The sequence below is a fragment of the Lissotriton vulgaris genome, chromosome 3_1, assembly GCF_964263255.1.
Source record: "Lissotriton vulgaris chromosome 3_1, aLisVul1.2, whole genome shotgun sequence".
Lineage (NCBI taxonomy): Eukaryota > Metazoa > Chordata > Amphibia > Caudata > Salamandridae > Lissotriton > Lissotriton vulgaris.
In genome coordinates this window covers 709,544,277-709,564,393 of record NC_141689.1, presented here as the reverse complement: position 1 = coordinate 709,564,393, position 20,117 = coordinate 709,544,277, and positions in this window count along the sequence as shown.

Below are 20,117 nucleotides of genomic sequence, written 5' to 3'. Positions count from 1 at the left end.
TTGTAAATGATCCACTACACTTGACAAACACGTGTCCTTGGTCATGGCTTCTCTCCAAACAGTCTCAGATATGCTATCAGCAGAGCAAACAGTGGCACATTCGTTAACATCATCGATGTTGAACACAACATCAGAATCACACTGTTCACACCAAATGGCATTAACTAATGGTAACCTGGACATGCAATCAGCGTGCACGTTAAGACGACCAGGAATATACTCTACAATGCACTGAAATTCTTGTAGTTTTGCTGCAAGACGGGCTAGACGTGCAGTTAACGTTCTACCGCCACCAGCTGCCAACATATTTATCAAGGGCTTATGATCAGTTCTTAAACGGAATCTGGTTCCCCAAATAAATTGCCTAAAGTGTTCACAGGCCCAGGTGCATGCTAAGAGTTCCTTTTCTATAGTAGAATAGTTATATTCAGCGCCACGTAGTGTCCTAGAAGCATATGAGACTACACATTCATCCCCTTTGTCTTTCTGGATTAGGACGGCACCCAAGCCCACATTGCTTGCGTCCACACAAACTATGCATTCATTACCCAAGGTGAATGGTTTGAGAAACGGGGCATTTGCTACTTCCTGTTTCATCAAATCGAAAGCTAGTTGTTGTTCGTGACTCCAAACAAACTTTATATCTTTCTTTAGCAAAGATCTTAATGGATGTACCTTTGATGCATAACCCTGGACAAACTTACTGTAGAATTCAGTTAAGCCCAGGAAAGACACAAGTTGTTCTTTATTCAACGGTGCTGGTGCCTTTAAAATACTCTGTATATGATTGAATTTAGGCTTAATGCCTTCTGAGGATATTTCGTGACCCAGGTACTCGACCTTGTTTTGCCTAAACTTGCATTTAGATAATTTTAAAGTTAGACCTTTCTCTTGTACACATTTTAAAACATTTTCTAAGTTAATATCATGTTCTTCATAACTTTTCCCGTAGATAAGGATATCGTCTTGGAAGGCGATAGCCCCAAAACAACCCTCAAGAACAGTCTTCATTAGTCTTTGGAAGACCGAAGCCGCACTGGCTAGGCCGAAGGGCATCCTGCAATACTGGAACATGCCTTCTGGCGTAATAAATGTCGTCAAAAACTTTGACTCTTCATGGAGCAACACTTGGTGGTATGCACTGGTTAGATCTAGAGTTGAGAACACAGTAGCTCCTGATAAAGTGGAAATGAGTTCATGGATATGGGGTAAGGGGTGTCTATCAATCCAAATTTCCTTATTTAAACTCCGAAGGTCAACACATAAACGGAGTTCGCCGTTACTTTTGAGCGACAAAACTACTGGCGAAACCCACGGGGATGATTCTACTGGTTCAATGATCTTTTTGTCAACTAAATCTGCTAAAATACCCTTTAATTTTTCACGGTAGGCTAAGGGGACGTTCCTTACTCTGTGTCTGATGGGAATAGCTGAATCTTTGAGTATTATGCGGTGTTTAAAATTTGTGAAGGTTCCCAAACTGTCCGAAAAAATAGATGAAAATTTTTGCTTCAACTGAAGGATGAAGTCATTTTCAGGAGGAACAACATAGACAGGGGGTGAAGCATTTGGATCAAGCTTAATACCAAGGTCATGTTGGTGAGGCCAACATAACAATGACGCACCCTTAGATGAAACATAAACTTTCCCTTTTATGGACCGGTCTTTAAATTTGATGTCTGCCCACATGTAACCTTCCATGTCAATCTTCTTGCCCGTATACCCACCTGGATTTACGTCAGGTGGTAGTAATTTAGTAGAAGGCCAGTGGCGATCAAAAACATTTTTGCCAATTAGAGTGTACCAAGCACAGGAATCTATTAGCATAGAAATATCCTTACCATTGATATTGATGATATCAGAGGGAAACCCTTCACATTTTGTGTCACTTACACATAACAAAGTGTTAATTTCAGAAGGTTGTTCGACCTCTTCACAATCTTCATAGGGCAAAAAGTTAACTTTTTGAGGAGACCTACACATTTTACTGAAGTGCCCGGATTTTTTACACTTGACACAAATTTTGTTCCACGCAGGACAACCTCTATAATTGCCTACGTGGTCATTTGCCCCACATCTATAACAAATAATTTGACTTTTCCTAATAGGAGGTCTATTCTCCCTTCCTGCAAAATCTTTTCTGAAAGGGACGGTAGTTTTCTTAAAATTGTTGACATTTTTGACCAGAGAGACTTCAGGAATGACTACTTTACTTTTAACATCCTGGTTTCTAATTTCGTTTACAAATAGTTCAGACTGTTCGATGCCCTTTGCAATGTTCAAAACAGCACTGAGAGAGGAATCCGTCCCCATCCAGAGACGTTCTTGAATTTTTTTACTTTTAGTGCGCATCATAATTTGATCTCTAAGAACCTGGTCAAAATTTATAGTTTCAAAAGCACAGGATCCAGCTAAAGTGCGTAAAGCAGCTACGTAATTTTCTATGGACTCATCATCCTTTTGTATTCGAGAGTAAAATTTGAATCTCTCCATAACAATGTTGATCCTTCTTCCAAATCTAGTGCTAAGCTGTTTTATGACTAAATCAAATACATTTACATCACCAGAACCAACATTTTCAATGGGAGGTAAGTTTTCCAATTCTTTAAGTCCTGCACCGCCTAAACAGTTTTTTAATAGTGCTAGCTTCCTTTTTGGGGAACAACCATCTTCTTCAATAACATCGACATAAGCAAGGAAAGTGGGATACCAAAGATCCCATTCTACCTTTGGATCTCCAGCAGTAGGTAAAAAGTGAGCAGGGGAGATAATGTTATTAGACATACTAAGTTATAAGGTACTTAAATTAAGGTAAAAGACAAGATAAGGTTAGTAGAAATATGCCAAAACAAAAAAAGTAGTCACCGTTGTCTTGTAGTGAAGAATGAGAGAGAAGAAAAAAAAAATATCCACAGCGAAGTCTTCAAGCTTTGTTCTTCTTTTTTTTTTTTAAAAAAAATGAGAAAAGATAAATAACTGTTAATAGTGTGGTCCTTGCGAAGAGCGGAGGTTGAACGCAGTGAGAACGAGCAAAAATGGTGAAGTAATCATGGAGAAATGCTTTGAAAACAAGATCGTGGTTCTGTAGTCATGGAAACGAGGAGTTGATTACAAATAAAATGGCCGCTGGAACGCACACGTTGTAGCGTGATGCGTGGTGACGTCGGAATGACGTGTGAAGTATTCCTTCCTTCGTTCGGAGAGGACACGGGACAGTGCAGGCGCGCGTTGGTGAGTTTATCTTTGTATTTTTTGAAAGATGCTGTGTAGTAACAACAGCATGAGTGGCGCGCGCTGGGGAAAGGTTAGCGAGTCCGCTTCAACAAGAAAGTCAAATGTTTTAAAAATACCCAGATCGAAGTGGCGCGAAGGAATAGTAAATGAAGCGCACTCCACCAAACGCGCTCAATGGTTAAAATAAACAATGAAGGTCTTTAAATAAGACGCATTTGAAGATAGCGGTGCAGAGAAAAATTATAATAAAACTCCCGCTGGTGCAATCAAGGCACTTAACATGGAAAACAGCCGCTGGTGCAATCTTACACACTTGAACATATATAAAAAAAAAATACCTGGAAACTTTTAGCTGTAGAGGCGAACGCTGTCAATTTTTCAGAATTTTCCAAATGTCTTTAAAGGTGGAGATTCTTCTCTTGAAGTAGGGTAGAAGCAGGGTAGTGAATCCCGTTCGTCGCCAAATTTATGTAGTAATTAGTCCAAGGAAGCAGAAGAAAGTTGGAAGTAGTTTATTCTGAGAAGACAGCTTAACAACCACCTCCAGCATAACACCAGTAGTAACTGACCAGCTAGTACAGATTAGAATGTTAAGCCAAGAATGTACAATAACAATTCTGAGAAGGAATGGTGCACTAAGATAGGATAACATGGGATACTACACAAAGCACCAGAAATGAAAGGGCGCTGACCTAGTACCCTTGTAAGCTGATAGTACTGTTAAACAAATGTGTAAGCAATAACTGTAGAGCTTGTTAACTCACCAATAAAGACGCTGGAGCCTATAAACCTTTAACTGTATTTATTCAGTTGATATCCATAAAGAGCGCCGAGCCTCTGCCTTTCATTCCGGCTCTTGCGCTGCTTTCGCGCCTCTGCCAGCGCTGTGCCAGCGCTGTGCGCGCGCAGCCAATCCTGGCCGCCGGCACGTCACGTCGACGTGACGTGCAACACTAGACCGTCACTACAATAACAACTAAACAGATCCTGCCTTAGCCAGCCTGCGCCGACTGGGCCTCCTGGCTTCTCCCTGGCAATTAATCAAATTACTGCACATGTCATGCAACTAAAAAAAGTAGGTGCAGTAATTGAAATACTTCAGACATGCAGGTTACTCTGACTTCTGTATCGTTTGTGCTGGGCTAGCGCTATGTGAGCGGCCGCGTTACGCTAATTAACACAGGAGCCAGGATTGCTGTCTACACGTGGCTCCGACTGACCGCCGTAGCCACGCCTCTTTATTTTATATACTCCCGCGTCCTTCGTCACGCGTCAGCGCAGGGACGCTCCGTTGGCGCGGGTCAGCTGGACTGCTGCCCTTGCGCCCCGGAACACTACATTCCTTCTAACCTTTATCAAAACAGAACATTTTCAAGATTACAGTAAATTATAAAACGAGGGATCTGTTACCAGTCTGTTAGTGTTCATTCAGGGCGTCAGTCCACCAGGTAGTCAGCTAGCTGGGAGGAGGGGGCTGGATTACGCCGCAGTCCATATCTATACTGGCCCCCCTGGGTACCATCACCCTCGGGGTCCCCGGAATTGGGGTACTGTTTCCTCCAGCCGGAGGAAGCGGGCTTGACATCCTGCTTTCAGGGGTGGCTGGAAACTGAGAGGTGTCTTGGTCCCTCGGGCCTTCTTCCTCCGAGATGTATGGATCAGTCTCTGGCTCCTCTTCCTGCTGTGGACTCGGGCTGGACGGTGTTGCTTCCGGTGAATTGCTCTGGTGTGCTTTCTTGAAGAATGATATGTCTCTGGTGACTGTTTCGGCTCCTCTCTGGGCTGTCACCATGGTGCTGTTCCGGCGAGTGACTGTCCAAGGTTGATGTTCGAACGGGAGTCGGAATTTGCTTCCGGGGTAACGGTCCTTGACATAGACCTGGTCACTCGGTTGAATCATGGATTCGCGGGCTCCTTGTCGTTTGCTGGCTTGTTCATTGGAGTGAGTTCGATTTGCCAAGGCCTTTTCTTTGCTGGCTCGTTCGGGAACCCACATGGGGTGGTTCGGGAGAGTATCCTTCACTATCCAGCCCATGGTCGACGCACTAGGTGCCGCCTCTATTGTGACGTGTGGGGTCATGCGATATTCTCTCAGGAAGCTGTAAATGGCCTTTTCTAGAGGTGAGCCGTCTGCGATGGCTATGCAAATGGTCTTGTTGAGCGTGTGCATGAACCTCTCGACTTCCCCATTGGCCTGGGACCAGCGAGGGGTTATTTTGCGGTGATGGATTCCCCAGCTCTTGAGGTACTCGGCAAACTCTTGTCCTTGGAAGGGCGGTCCGTTGTCAGTCTTGACTACTCCAAAGATGCCATGAGTGGCGATAGTCTTCTCGAATTTGGCGATGACTTCCGTGGCCGTTTGGCTTCCTACTATCTCTATCTCCGGATAGTTGGTAAAGTAGGAGGCATCCTTGGCTGTCGAGGGACAGTTCTTCGTTGATTCTCAGGATGGATTCCAGGGTTGCTTGGGCATGTGGTGTCCTCTTGCTCAGGGAGTATTGGATAGGGCGCCAGTTTCCTGACTGGATTGCATCGGCTACCAGTTGGAGGCATTCATTGTTCTGTGAGGCTTCAATGATGGACTCCAAGCTCATGGGCAGTGGTCGGGACCTTTCTGTCACCAACCGGACGTACTCCTCTGTGTCTTCCACTTCTTCCCTCTCCTTCATGGTGGCTTCTCGGGGGTGTCTCGACAGGTAATCCGCGGAGTTTGTTGACCCTGGCTTGTACTCCACCCTGTAGTCGCACCCTTGTAGCTGAAGTTTCCACTTCTCGATTCTCGGAGGTGGCTTTGATACTGTGCCTTGGAACAGGGGTAAGAGAGGCTTGTGGTCCGTGGTCACTGTGAAGTGGCCTGGGACCAGCGAGGGGTTATTTTGCGGTGATGGATTCCCCAGCTCTTGAGGTACTCGGCAAACTCTTGTCCTTGGAAGGGCGGTCCGTTGTCAGTCTTGACTACTCCAAAGATGCCATGAGTGGCGATAGTCTTCTCGAATTTGGCGATGACTTCCGTGGCCGTTTGGCTTCCTACTATCTCTATCTCCGGATAGTTGGTAAAGTAGGAGGCATCCTTGGCTGTCGAGGGACAGTTCTTCGTTGATTCTCAGGATGGATTCCAGGGTTGCTTGGGCATGTGGTGTCCTTTTGCTCAGGGAGTCCTGGATAGGGCGCCAGTTTCCTGACTGGATTGCATCGGCGACCAGTTGGAGGCATTCATTGTTCTGTGAGGCTTCAATGATGGACTCCAAGCTCATGGGCAGTGGTCGGGACCTTTCTGTCACCAACCGGACGTACTCCTCTGTGTCTTCCACTTCTTCCCTCTCCTTCATGGTGGCTTCTCGGGGGTGTCTCGACAGGTAATCCGCGGAGTTTGTTGACCCTGGCTTGTACTCCACCCTGTAGTCGCACCCTTGTAGCTGAAGTTTCCACTTCTCGATTCTCGGAGGTGGCTTTGATACTGTGCCTTGGAACAGGGGTAAGAGAGGCTTGTGGTCCGTGGTCACTGTGAAGGAGTGGCCGTACACGTAGACATGAAAGTGTCGGCAGGCCCAATGGATGACTATGGCCTCTCTCTCAATCTGCGAGTACCTCTGCTCCGTGTCTGTCAATGAGCGGCTGGCGTAGGCGATGGGTGCCCACTCCCCGTTGCTCTGAAGCTGCGTTAGCACTGCCCCTAGACCGAAGGGGCTAGCGTCTACGGCCACATTGGTGGGCTTGGAGGGATCAAAGTATGAGAGGGTGGTGTCCGCTGACAACGCTGCCTTTGTGTCTCGGAAAGCTTTCTCTTGTTCTGGGCCCCATTGCCACGTGGTGGCTGATTTGGTCAGTTCTCGAAGTGGCTTGGTGAGGTTGGAGAGATCAGGGATGAAACGCCTACAGAAGTTCACCATCCCCAGGGAACTCCTTGCTTCTGAGACGTTCGTTGGGGCCGGGGCCTCTTGGACATCCTTTACCTTGTCTGGGTCCGGCGCTACTCCGTGGTCCGAGAAGGTATACCCAAAGAAACTGATTTTGCGCTGCAGGAACGGGCACTTTTCTCGGCATAGGGTTAAACCTGACTCTTTGATTCTTTGTAGAACCCCTCATAGTCTTTGAAGGTGGTGTTCTTCAATGGAGGTCGCATAGATGAGTAGGTCATCGCTCACGTTTAGAACCCCCGGGAGTCCACTGAGGATCTCGCGGATGGTGTTCTGGAACACTTCAGCTGCACTCGAGATCCCGAAGTTGAGGCGCCAATATCGCCTTAGTCCTACATGAGAGGAAAAAGTGGTTATGTACCTTGAATCCAGGTGGAGCGGTAGCTGGTGATAGCTTGATCGAAGATCTACCTTGGAGAACCACTTCCCGCCATTGAGTTCCCCTAGGATATCATCTATCGTGGGGGTTAGGTGGCGTACTCTCTTCACCGCTGCGTTCGGGAGGCGCATGTCCACACAGATGCGGACTTGTCCGGGTTGCTTGGGTTTTCGGGCTACTACGATTGGGGATACCCATGGGGTGGGTCCACTGACATTTTCTATGATCCCTTGTTTTTCTAGCATTTTGAGTTCCTCTTCCACTTTCTTTCTTAGGAGGAACGCAATGCACCGATGCCTCAGTGCAACCGGTTGGACTGATGGGTCGATGTGGAGAGACACTTCCTTCTCTTTTAGGCATCCGATGCCTTTGAACACATCCTCAAATTCTTCCATGATGGTGCCTAGTTCTTCTTCTAGTACTGCCAGAGCATAAGATATAAGTTTTAGATCTTCTTCCGACTGTCCACTTAGCAGCATGCCACTGCCTTCCTTTGTGACATAGATCGTTGTGGGCACCGTTGCCTCTTGGTGTTGTAGTTCTGTTTTGAAACACCCGATCAGAGGGATAGGCGTTTTCTGGCCATATGCGAACACTCAGACTTTTGCCTCTCGTAGTGGGGGCTTTGCCTGCAGTTGGTTGTACACGTTCGCCGCCATCAGTTCAATAGACGCCCCCGTGTCAATGGTGGCTCTCACCTCTTGCTGGTGAATCTTAATGCTGCATTTTGGAAGCCGGCGTTTCTTTCTTTTAGGTTAGTAGATGGCATAAACATAGTGGACTTGATAGTCTTCTGCGTCATCGTCCATGTCTTCACTGTCTCCTCCTTCTCTCACCACATGTGCGGCCTCCTTCTTGGCTCTCGTGGACCTGCATACCGCCTCAAAGTGGTTCATCCACCCGCATGCGCTACATTTCTTTCCTCTTGCGGGATAGTCTTGCATGCGGTGTGGCTGGCCTCCGCAATATCCACACTCCTTCTTTTTATCAGGTTGCTTTCTTCCACTCGTTTGTCTCTCCTTTGGTCTTACCACGTTCACCTTTTCTGCCGTGTGAACTTGTTCGAGTTTGACAGGCTGGTGTAGGGCCGACTCCATGTGGGATGCTCTCGCTTGAGACAGTTCTTTAGACCGACCAAGTTTGAGTATGTCGGCGAGGGGTTTGTCGTCTTCTTGGAGTATGGCGACTCGGAGTTTGGACAAGAAACAGCCTTGGATGATCTGTCCTCGGATTTCCTCCTGTTCATCCCGGAATCTGCACAAGTTCCTTTAACCTGCAGTGGAAAGCGTCCAGCGACTCGTCGGCCTCCTGTTTTGCTTGGCGGAAGATGAACTGCTCGTAATCCTTGCTCGCCATAGGTTCAAAGTAGGTGGTCAGTGCTGCGAGGAGTGTTTGGTATGTCTTCGGTGTGGCCTCCTTCAACGTTTTGTAGATGCGATGTATGTCCTTGCCACAGAGGTGTAGGAGTAGGGCTCTGCGCCTTTCTCTAGAAATCCCCGCTCCTTCAAAGTAGATTTGGAGGCGGTCTGTCCAATCCCTCCAGCATGGGGCGAGGGAGGAAGGAGCTCCGTCAACCACGAAGGGTTCCAGGGCGGGAATGGACGCCATTTTGGCACGTGCGCAGTACGCCGCTCTCTTTTCCTGCGCTTATGGGAGGCGGCAGGGACCTAGGGATTAATAGTTGGCCCTCCTGCGGGATGAATGTATTGTCTCCCTCAGCACTGGGCGCGCTCTCACGACCTGGCTCTGAGGCCTCGGTGGCGATGCGTGTACCTGCTGTTTGTGGGTTGACTCTTGGCTCCAGGTGGGGGCGTGGTGTACTGGCCTTACCCACTCTGTCGACGTGGGAGGCGCCGTGTCCGCTCAATGGGCCTTGCCCTCGCCTCCTTTCTCCGTTCGCCGGCTGTGTTGCAAGCGAGGCCACTGTGCACGTGGCCGGGGTCTAGTTGCTGTATACCCAACTTGTTGCTCGAAATCGGAGCTTGCTGCTTGGAGAAATGGCAGGGTGATGAGGGCGTCGTGTTGGTAATGAGGTGGGTTCTGTGGGACCCTCGTCGCCAGTGTAGCGTTTATGCTGGGCTAGCGCTATGTGAGCGGCCGCATTACACTAATTAACACAGGAGCCAGGATTGCTGTCTACACGTGGCTCCGACTGACCGCCGTAGCCACGCCTCTTTATTTTATATACTCCCGCGTCTGACGTCCCGCGTTAGCGCAGGGACGCTCCGTTGGTGCGGGTCAGCTAGACTGCTGCCCTTGCGCCCCGGAACACTACAACTTCTTCACCGAAACGAGAACATAACATTCACTTGCCTCATGTTAATGACATGCACTAAAAACGTGGTTGCATCCAGTGGAGCGTGAATGACAGAGAATTAAAGAAGCACATGAACACCATGCATTGGAACCTGAATGGCATGCAACTAAACCTATGAAAGGTGTGTACTGAAATGCGAATGTTCCATATATTGAAACGCGACTGCCATGCATTGAAAGTTCAGAATGGTAGGCAATGAAACATGAACAGCGACACATGGAATGAAACATGCACGAGACCCCAGTGAGGCGCCTGAGCCAGCCTCACCAACTCATGCTGAACTCAATTTAGTGAAGATTGGTAGGGACTGTAAATATGCAGAGGATCTCAGCTGTATCTTTACTTACAGTAAAGGCTGAATGATGACACACACTCCTCAAGAACTAGAATAATTAATATGGAAGAAGATGGCTCAGTGACACTAACGTACAACTTTGTGCAGACTTCAGACAAATTAGTAGTGACTGCAGAGCACAATATGGGGATCGAGTGGGAAGAAACTGACAGATGTTAAGACAATGCCAGGAGGTTTGGGAGGAAGGGGAAACGTGCCAAATGTGAGGAAGGGGGAGCCAAAGGAAAATATAGAATCAGGAGAGGGGCGGAAAGGAACAGCGATCAAAGAGGAGCGAGCAGGAGAGGCAGAGAGACCAATGAGAACATCGAGGGAATGGGTGAGAGAGACGGGTAGCAGAAGAACAATAGAGATAGGGCAAAAAAGAGAAGAGGAGACAAAAGATGAGGAGAGAAAGTGAAAGAAGAAAGAGAATAAAAATAAGTGTCACTGGAGCAAGACGTCAAAAGAGACAGGAGCGGAATTGATATGATGTAGTATTAACAGAAACGATTACACAAAAAATATGCACAGAGGCAAAGAGAAAGATTAAAGGTAGGTGAGAGGGTGGAGAGTCCGTAATCTGTCGCAGAAGAAGACGGGTGTCCGCTCTGGGGAGGGAAACTGTAGGGAAGAAAGCACGACGGTGTGGGGACGGCGAGTGAGAAAGGTGTTCGTGAGGAAAGGAAGGGAGTGAGCGTCTGAGACTGCGCAGTACTGCAAATATGCAGAGGTCAGCATCTATAATTTTACTTACAGTAATAGGCTGAATGATGAATGATGGACGTAGTATGGAAGCTGATATGTATGATGGCTTAGCAGTCAACCATTTTAAAAGTTCTTATGAAGAAGGTAAACGGTCACAAGTCAGAGTGGCACTTACTTTGAGTCAGGACTGAGAGCCTGACGGAATTGTAAGAGCAGGCCACGATGTGCTCCGGGCGCTGGGCAGCGCGATCGCCGTCCAGAAGAGGGGGACTAAACTTGCGCTGCGGCATCATATTCATGCCGCTGGCCGCGCGACCCGAAGGGGAGATAACGCGAGACAGCGTCTTAGTGACACATGCCTCGCGAACATAACGTCAGCAGCGCGACAGTCAGGGTGCCGCCCCCTTTGGGGGGTGGCCAATGCAGGACAAGCATGTAAGGTGGTGGGCGGTCCTAGGGCCTTTATCTAGGCCAGCCTGTTGCAGTACTTCCTCTTTGCCGCCGCGTTTCATCGGGACTACTCTGCGCTGTTGTGACCTAATGTAACTGGTGTTCATTTAAAGAGCGCTAAATGAAACATCCAGAAAAGAGCATGGAGGTAAAAGTAACGCCTTGAAATAGTGAAATACAAAGAATACCGATTGACTGGCCGGTTTGTGAAAGTGAAACGAGAAAAAATGCTTAATTATGTGCTGGCGCACAGTGTTCTTCATTATCGCATGCATATGAAAGCACGTTGAAAGGTGGGTTCAGATTACAAGTTGTACAAACACCTGTTTGTGACTAGATAAAACTGCGTTTCAATTTCTGTAAAGACTGGGTACAAGGGACCATGTTACAGAAACATTTCTCCGTTGCAAATGAGAAGAGGGAACATTTTGTTGCTTGTCTCTTAGCAAATGGTATTTTCCCGGTGCAAACCATAGCCAAACTAGTTTTAGGCTGTTCTTGCTGTTTCTACATAAGACAAATGTAGGCATATATCTTTATTCACTTTGCTTCATTTTCTTATTCTATGAGTAGCAAACCTAGTGCAAATTTGGTTTTCCCTGCTTTTAGAAATGGTTACTTCTGGACTAGCACGTGTCTTAATCTGTTTTACTGATTGTTAATGATTTATAAGCAATACATGTATTACATATGCTTTTTACAATTCGTTTTCCTCCATTTTTACGTGGTGCAACATTTTTTCTGTAGAAAGAACTAGAGCAAAAACTGTTGGCTCCATTCCTTATTAGAAAAGCAACTAATACTGTGAAATTGATTTGAGTTCGTTGCACCAGTGCACCGCGTCAGAAACATGGCCCCCTATAACATACAGCGTTTCTACTTCAAGCTTGGTGAAGTTCAACGTGTGGATTGATAGGATCCTTTGGACTATTTCTGCATGAGCTTAGACTACCTGTGTCCTGTGAGTGATAGGAGTACCATGGAGATGTACATAATATTTGTGAGGCTATCCTATGCAGGAGATTATACAAATGCGAATTTTGTGTACTTCTGGTCCTGTGTCTGTATCGCAATATGGAGAATGGTTTGTCTTGCCCTAAGCTCATTTAGGATAGGATCGCTATTTTGCACGAGGTTGTTGATTTTTTAAAAAAGAGTCCCTCGCCCCACCAAAGATATAATGAAATATAGTTTTTGTGGTGTGTTCAATACATGCCAGAGAAACTTGAAAGAGTGGTATCATTATATATTTAAATCATACTGTTGTTAGATTTAAATATCTCCTTGTGTGGATCGCGAGCGCGCAATAAACGACATCTTCCTGTTCATAGCCGCTTTGTGACTCCAGTCAGTTTCAGGCGCATTTGGGCTTTGGGGGGCGTCGGGTGTAAGTCTCTGCAGGCGACTAAGTTAATGTCATTCACCTCCCGGGCACTCCAGCACAATCGGGCTCTTGTCGGGTTTGTTTCTCAGAGCTTAGGCACCGTGAATTTACCGCTCTTAAATTGGGTGTTATTTCCGGGCCGCTGTAGCGCCGGCGTGTTACGTTCACACACTTCTGAGTGCTTGAAGGCTCCGGGGTAAGACGAGCGCTTCTTAGGCAGCAGGTGCTACAATGCATGCTCGTGTTTTTAAACCGCGTGCACATTGCATCTAGTTCAATGCAACGGCAACCCTGAGGGGCAAACGTTACCCTGCCTGCATCTTTCACCACAAAGCTCTTGCGGTTTGCGGGGTGTCCAACGGGCGTGACACAAGCACATCCTAGCACGTCCCCACTTTACAGAGATTCAGCATCTTATTCATTTAGCAATTTTAGGGTGATCATAAGCAGAGGCACTTGTGCTTGACAGACAACTACAAAAGCATACTCCTAGCAGAACACTGGAACGCTACCTATTCATGCAAGAACACATTAGCACGCGCCGGGGATGTTGCAGTAGGTTGGTTGTACGATACAGCATCATTTAAAATTGAGGTTGGAGGGTTGAACTGAGAGTTTGTGATTAGAAACTTTTTGAAACGAGTTCAAGGTTTGTATTAGTTTTGAGGAGCTAGGTTCAGCCGCAACCAGTGGTCGGTTTTGTCTCACTTTTATTTCGTATTCGAAGAGAGTGTAGATGGTATTGTAACAGCTACCATTTGCCGCAGTTTACACACTTTTTATTCCTATAAAATAGGGTTGTGAAACAGCAGCTTACTGGTTTGCCTTGTACAGGGACGGTTTTGGTTTTCAAGAACATTGTAGCGCATTTGCCGTATAATAGAGGTACATGCATGTACTGTGGAGCCCGGTTTGGAAAACAAATGACAGTTCGGCGTTTGGAGGTCAGGGAGCAGCCAAGTACAGGTATGAGGCTAGTTCAGGCAGCAGCAGTCTTAGCAAAACTGGTAAGTAATGCCTTGCCCTTTCATGGATACGGGTTTCAATGAGGCTGCTAGTGTTTATGAAAGTATGTTTAGTGATGCATGCAGTTGATAAGTGCACGTTGTATGTGATCGCCAACACAAAGGGGAACACTATTATGGTGCACATATTGATTGAAATGTGCATCAATAGCACGACAATTTGCGAAATTTACTGGCCTAGTCAGTGCCAGCTCCTGCAAGGGAACATTCGAGCAGCTGTACTGTGCTACTGTGTACAATTGCATTTTGCTCAATCAGGCATGTGGGCCATGCGCACATCCGCTGCATCGTAGTGAGGGAGAGTGGACTGCCTGAGCGTTAAAACTGATGGGCTTTCACGGTGACCTATCTCCAAAGGTTCTTATTCGTATTCGTTTCCGGTTATCTGTTAAAGTTAATCGACAAACGAACAACACGGTAGCAGCGCGGTGCTACGATATGTGTGCGGTTACCCAGTGAACAGGTCTTGGGTTGGCGCCATCCAAGATGTTGTAATGAATTCTAATGATACTTGTAACTCACAAACTTGAGTTGCACGGTGTTGGGAGGGCGGCAATGCCAGCTGATGCGTGCATCAGCAATTTTCCCGAGGTCGCAAAATCAAGAGTGGCCCCTGCTTTACTAGTATGTAAGACAACAGTCAGCCCATACTGTAGCAGACACGTTCTTGCCCTAGCGTTACCGATGCTTAGAATTTTAGGTAAATACATTACAGCGCAGCGCTGTTGTGCACAGTGAACAACACTTTCCACGTTTCAGGTAGAAAAGAAGGCGGAGGACATTATGTGAAAGACGGGGTGGGGTATAAGCAAAGTATTATTCTCATGGAGCGCATTAAGGGAGCATTGGAACTAGGTCAGCGTCGTGTTTGGTAACAGTAATGCTTGGCGATGGTGGTGCCCAATTATTCTGGCACTCAGGAGGTCAATGGAACTAGGTATGTGTCGCACATAGGAACACAAAAAATTTGGCACGGAACGGACTCGCCTGTCGAATCCGACCCCGGGTGCCAAGGATGTAGGGCAGAGGTGAATATTCTTCCAGCACGCCTTGTTTGCAGCTACGCGCGCGACCCCAGCGGGAGGCATACGATTTCACCCTGATGTTGTACATACGCATACTGAGGGGGGCATGCGTGGACACACACACACACACACACACGCTTGGGTGCATCATTTTCATTAGTTGAAGTGTTTTCGGCACTTCACGATAATTCTACCACTATTGCACGCTTTTGAGCTTAAACTTGGGTGTGTGTTGGGTTAGGGGCTTCGGGGAGTTTGAAACGGGAGGGGTTTATTCAGAAGGGGTGTCTCCTAGTCGACGAATAACACGGATTGGGATGAATTTTAACAACATGTTGAATTCCGTGCGGTCAACCCCTTCATTAGCAAAAACACAGCACCTCTTCCCCTAAAAATGCAATAATGCAGCACTTCGCGCTCTACTACAGGAGCCGAGCAGCCTCCATTCCAGCCCTAGGATATAGCACTGCCAGTGTCTTTCCACTATTTGTGATCACCAGGGATTGTGTAAGTAAAAACAGTAGCGTGGGGTACATATGCTCTCGAACACGGATCCTGCCGTGTTTTATAAGCAAGATTGAAGGATAAGCCATGCTCCTAAAACACGAAACTGGTAAAGTCATAACGGCATAGCAAGTGGCTCACCATAGTGTTGATTCAACAACAATAGCTGCTTGTACAACTTGGGTTGATTCTTGTGCGATGAACTCCCTATAGTAGCCTTGTGACAACTTAGCTTGCCAACGGAAGATACCTGACATGCAATTTTCATGGCAACCAGAGGCTGCTGCAATTCTATCAATAAAGCAGAGCGACAAGGGGAGAAAGCAGTGATACAATAGTACTGCAAAGGTGGGTGGCTGGAGGAAGAGGCATGCGTTGGCATCAATAGTAGAGAGAGCATAGGTATTCAGCAAACCAAGCATTCAGCGGCACTGGTAGCAGGCTTCTACAGGGACTACGGGGCTCTCTGCACGTATTTACAGATTCCTGTTGGAATGCCAAATATCCCATGGGTGGTTTCATCGGGTAGAACAGTTGACCGGATACACCAAAGCCAAATAGGGTATTTAATCACTACCAAAATGCGAGGTTGACATTTATGCACCAAGGTACATTCACACTACAGAGGCCTTTTGATTATGAGGAGAGCAGTTTCCACACGGTGTAGACTCAGGTAACATGAGATAGGTGGGGTACTATAGTCACCACATAAGTGTTGCGGTACATCCATGGAACGTGATCCCTGTAATGGTCAAAGGGTGGAGAAAGGAGTGTTATTGGTGTAGTTGCCCTAAATAACGGGGAATAAGCACAGATTTAATGTTACTATGACACGTGCCCCAAGTGTGCCCAAGTACTGTAGGCAGCTGCTGACATCGGCTCGCAGGTAACAGGGGAGTAACCACAAGGGTAGGTTGTTTCCCTAAATGCTGGATATATGTCTGCGCCACGCATACGCACTCTGGGATTGGGATTATTCCAAGGGCTGTCCCAAACCATGGTCTCCTTAGAGTCATTGAGGGTCAAATGGGAGTAATTGCTGGAATGGGTCCCCTCAGCCTCATGTTTAGAGCCAAAGAATTGTACTGTCTTGGTGGTCTCAGAGATTGCCGGAGATACTGTGTGAGGAGAGACATCAGGACCAGCTTTAGAAGTGGTGGTGCCCAGTGTGACCATCTTCATTGGGTCCTTCCAGACGCGAACCCTCAATTTACCGGTGCTCACCCAGTGGTAGCTTGACAAACTTAAAGGTAATGGTTAAGTTAACTTACCCATTGCAGACATTTTCGGCGTTCCTTCGGTCCTATACAAATGCACTCGAGAGAATCATGTTATGGTCATTGTTGCCTTGCCGTTCCTAGGAATCTTCAGGCAGTTTGCAAAGCGCCACAGTTTGAGTTTTAAATGCAAGCACAAATCCAAATGTGTCCATACTAGCACATGTATCCTAGAAGGCACGGCTGGACTGGGCAGTAACGCACAACACTTCAGGGGCACACACAGGACGTTTTGACATGTTAATGCAATGTCATTCAACCAAACGGGCAGCAGTCCGAGATAGCACCCCTCCTTAGAGTATATTTGCCCTGATTTAGTCCGGGTCCGATGTCACTGTAAGTACGAGTTTATGTATACATTGAGAATGCATCCATTGGAGCAAGCTGGTGGGACATACATGGCAGAGTGTGCAGTAGGTGACATCGAGGCACAGTGATTGGTACGTTATGTGGCAGGTCAGGCTCAGGCAGAGCTGTAAGTATGGCAAATTGGAATTGTCATTAGGACGCCAGTCGAAACTGCCCATGAGCAGGTTTCATCAAGGAAGCAATAGATGATAGTAAAGATTCTGGACACCGAGTGCTTGAGCAGGCGGCACAGCCCCCTGTCCTGTCCCACGATAAAAATCATTATGCAATGGCGGTTTTAACAAGCACGCCATCCTGTGTAAGGAATGGGAATTATGATAGAGGTACCCAAAAAGGCTTAGTAGTGAGGAGAGACTAATTCAATCACCCAAATGCAAAGGTCACTGTCAGGCTCTAGCAGCTGCATAAGGGGTAATTAAGGGTTACAACGGCCCTTAGGTTGGGTACACTTGTCGGGGTTGGTGTGAACATGTCCCCCTCGATAGTATAAGGGGAGCGACAGAGAGCGAGATGAAGTAGCTAAGTGGGTGGGGGGGCTCTGTCATCGACGGGGGCCTCCTCCAGAGCTGTGGCGGAGTACAGGGCGATCTGGAAGCAGATGGACAGTAAGGGTACCTCTGCGGCAGAAGGAGACAGCAATACCTCTGCCTGGCACAGTAGGGGTGCCCGAGCCAAGAACCTGGAGCCGAGGGGGTTCCAGGAAACAACGTCGGCGCCCCGTTAGTCCTTCGGGCGGTCGGGGGGCCTAAACCGACCGGGGGTGTGCCTCATCGCTCCGCCCCGACAGGGGGGGCGGGAGTAAACGAGAACTATTAAAGTATTGCACCGTCAAGAGCATCGACTTACTGTGCAAATTGGCTAATTAGGCAGGCGGGTCAGCGAGGGGCTGCCGTCTTGGATCGCCTGTAAGATGACCCACCTATCTGCTATTTGTATGCAAATAAACCTGCATCACCGTTTTCCCACAATTATGTCTCATGAGTCTTCTTGGTTGTGAATGTATTGGGTACAAGTGGAGCGAGCGATGGCGGTGTGGGCACTATGCCGCTGGCCGCGCGACCCGAAGGGGAGATAACGCGAGACAGCGTCTTAGTGACACATGCCTCGCGAACATAACGTCAGCAGCGCGACAGTCAGGGTGCCGCCCCCTTTGGGGGGTGGCCAATGCAGGACAAGCATGTAAGGTGGTGGGCGGTCCTAGGGCCTTTATCTAGGCCAGCCTGTTGCAGTACTTCCTCTTTGCCGCCGCGTTTCATCGGGACTACTCTGCGCTGTTCCCGCCCTGGCCCAGACCCAGCGGCAGAGCAGCGGGTTGGTGTGAACAATTAATGGTCTGTTTTGTGTTGCAGGCGGAGTCACAGGGCGATCTGGAAGCAGATGGACAGTAAGGGTACCTCTGCGGCAGAAGGAGACAGCAATACCTCTGCCTGGCACAGTAGGGGTGCCCGAGCCAAGAACCTGGAGCCGAGGGGGTTCCAGGAAACAACGTCGGCGCCCCGTTAGTCCTTCGGGCGGTCGGGGGGCCTAAACCGACCGGGGGTGTGCCTCATCGCTCCGCCCCGACAGGGGGGGCGGGAGTAAACGAGAACTATTAAAGTATTGCACCGTCAAGAGCATCGACTTACCGTGCAAATTGGCTAATTAGGCAGGCGGGTCAGCGAGGGGCTGCCGTCTTGGATCGCCTGTAAGATGACCCACCTATCTGCTATTTGTATGCAAATAAACCTGCATCACCGTTTTCCCACAATTATGTCTCATGAGTCTTCTTGGTTGTGAATGTATTGGGTACAAGTGGAGCGAGCGATGGCGGTGTGGGCACTATGACTCCTGTCTGCACTGGACTGCACAATGTAGAGCGATCAGGTACCTGAGGGTGAGTCACCCATTATACCCGCTAGGCCCCGATTTGGGTGGCACGACACAACGTGGTGCGAGCAGCAGGCTCCTGGCGGCTGCACAGTGGCTCAGACTGCTAAACTTTTAAACTGTGCCCACGCCCTCAAGCTGCAATTGAACAAATTAGTGCTCGAGTTTACTGACTCTCGTGATGTTGTCAATCAGTGAATCTCGACTTGCCGTGCCGAGATGACGTGAAAGTTACATTTGTAGCAGGTCCAGACCGCGCTGAGCAAGCCAGCCCCCAACCAACCCTGCTGCAAGCAGTGCATAGACGCGCTGCCAGTTAAGAGCTTTACTCTCCATGTGGTGCTCATTTAGCAGGCTTCGTCATAGAGAAGAGGCGCTATAAATGCATGACAATGCATTTCAGTGCGGTGATGCAGTCCACCACACTGTAATGCGTTAGAGTCACACCTGAAGCGTGATACTTGACAGGACTGGGAATGCATTCTACATCTTTGTGAGGTACGTTGGACTTCAGGGTTGTGGGAGTTCTTGGGGCGGCAGTTGGGATGTAGCTTTGTCATGTTAAGCTGTACTTGCTGTCCTGTGCTGGCAGAGTTACTAATAAAGGAAGTTACTATTAATACTTTGAGTTGTACTTTACAAGTTGTCGACGAGTGGCACCTCTGCTGAAACCTATGCTTCTGACACAGTTGGGTGGAAGAGGAGTAAAGGAAAAAAAATTTGAAGAAAAGCGCAAGGTTGGAAAAAAAATGAACTGAGGATCGGAAGGTGAGCTTAGGAGTGGATAAAGCGCAGCGTTTGGTGGTTGCGAGCTCTGATGTGGTTAAAGCATTGACGCCCAGCTGTGTGTGTTGCATGACAAAGCACGAGCGAGGCAAGTGATGTAATTGACTCGGCGAAAAGGAGAGGTTGAGGGAGCGCGCAGGCAGTCTTGCAAGAAGAGTGTGATTTGACGTCTGGCGGCCATCATTGATTGGGAAGTGAACAGCGGGTTGGACGTGTAGCGTGGTGACATCACATGTAGGAAGCGGCCATTTTGAGGAAAAAAAAACTGAAAGAAGTGAAATGTACATCGTGATGAGGACAGTGTGTTTGTTAATAGTTTGTATCATATGTTGCACATAGGTGATGTGCACACCGGATCCTTTGAAATCATGGAAGTTCTCATCATTATTTTTGGTGATACGCACATCGTGAGCATTGGAGTGCGTTCAGTCATGGTGATCCGCACACCTGTGGCAATTATTTTCATCTTGTAAGCTTTACAAAAATAGCTCGATATACATGAGTATTGGTGTGTGTTCATTCACAGTGATGCCCACACCTGT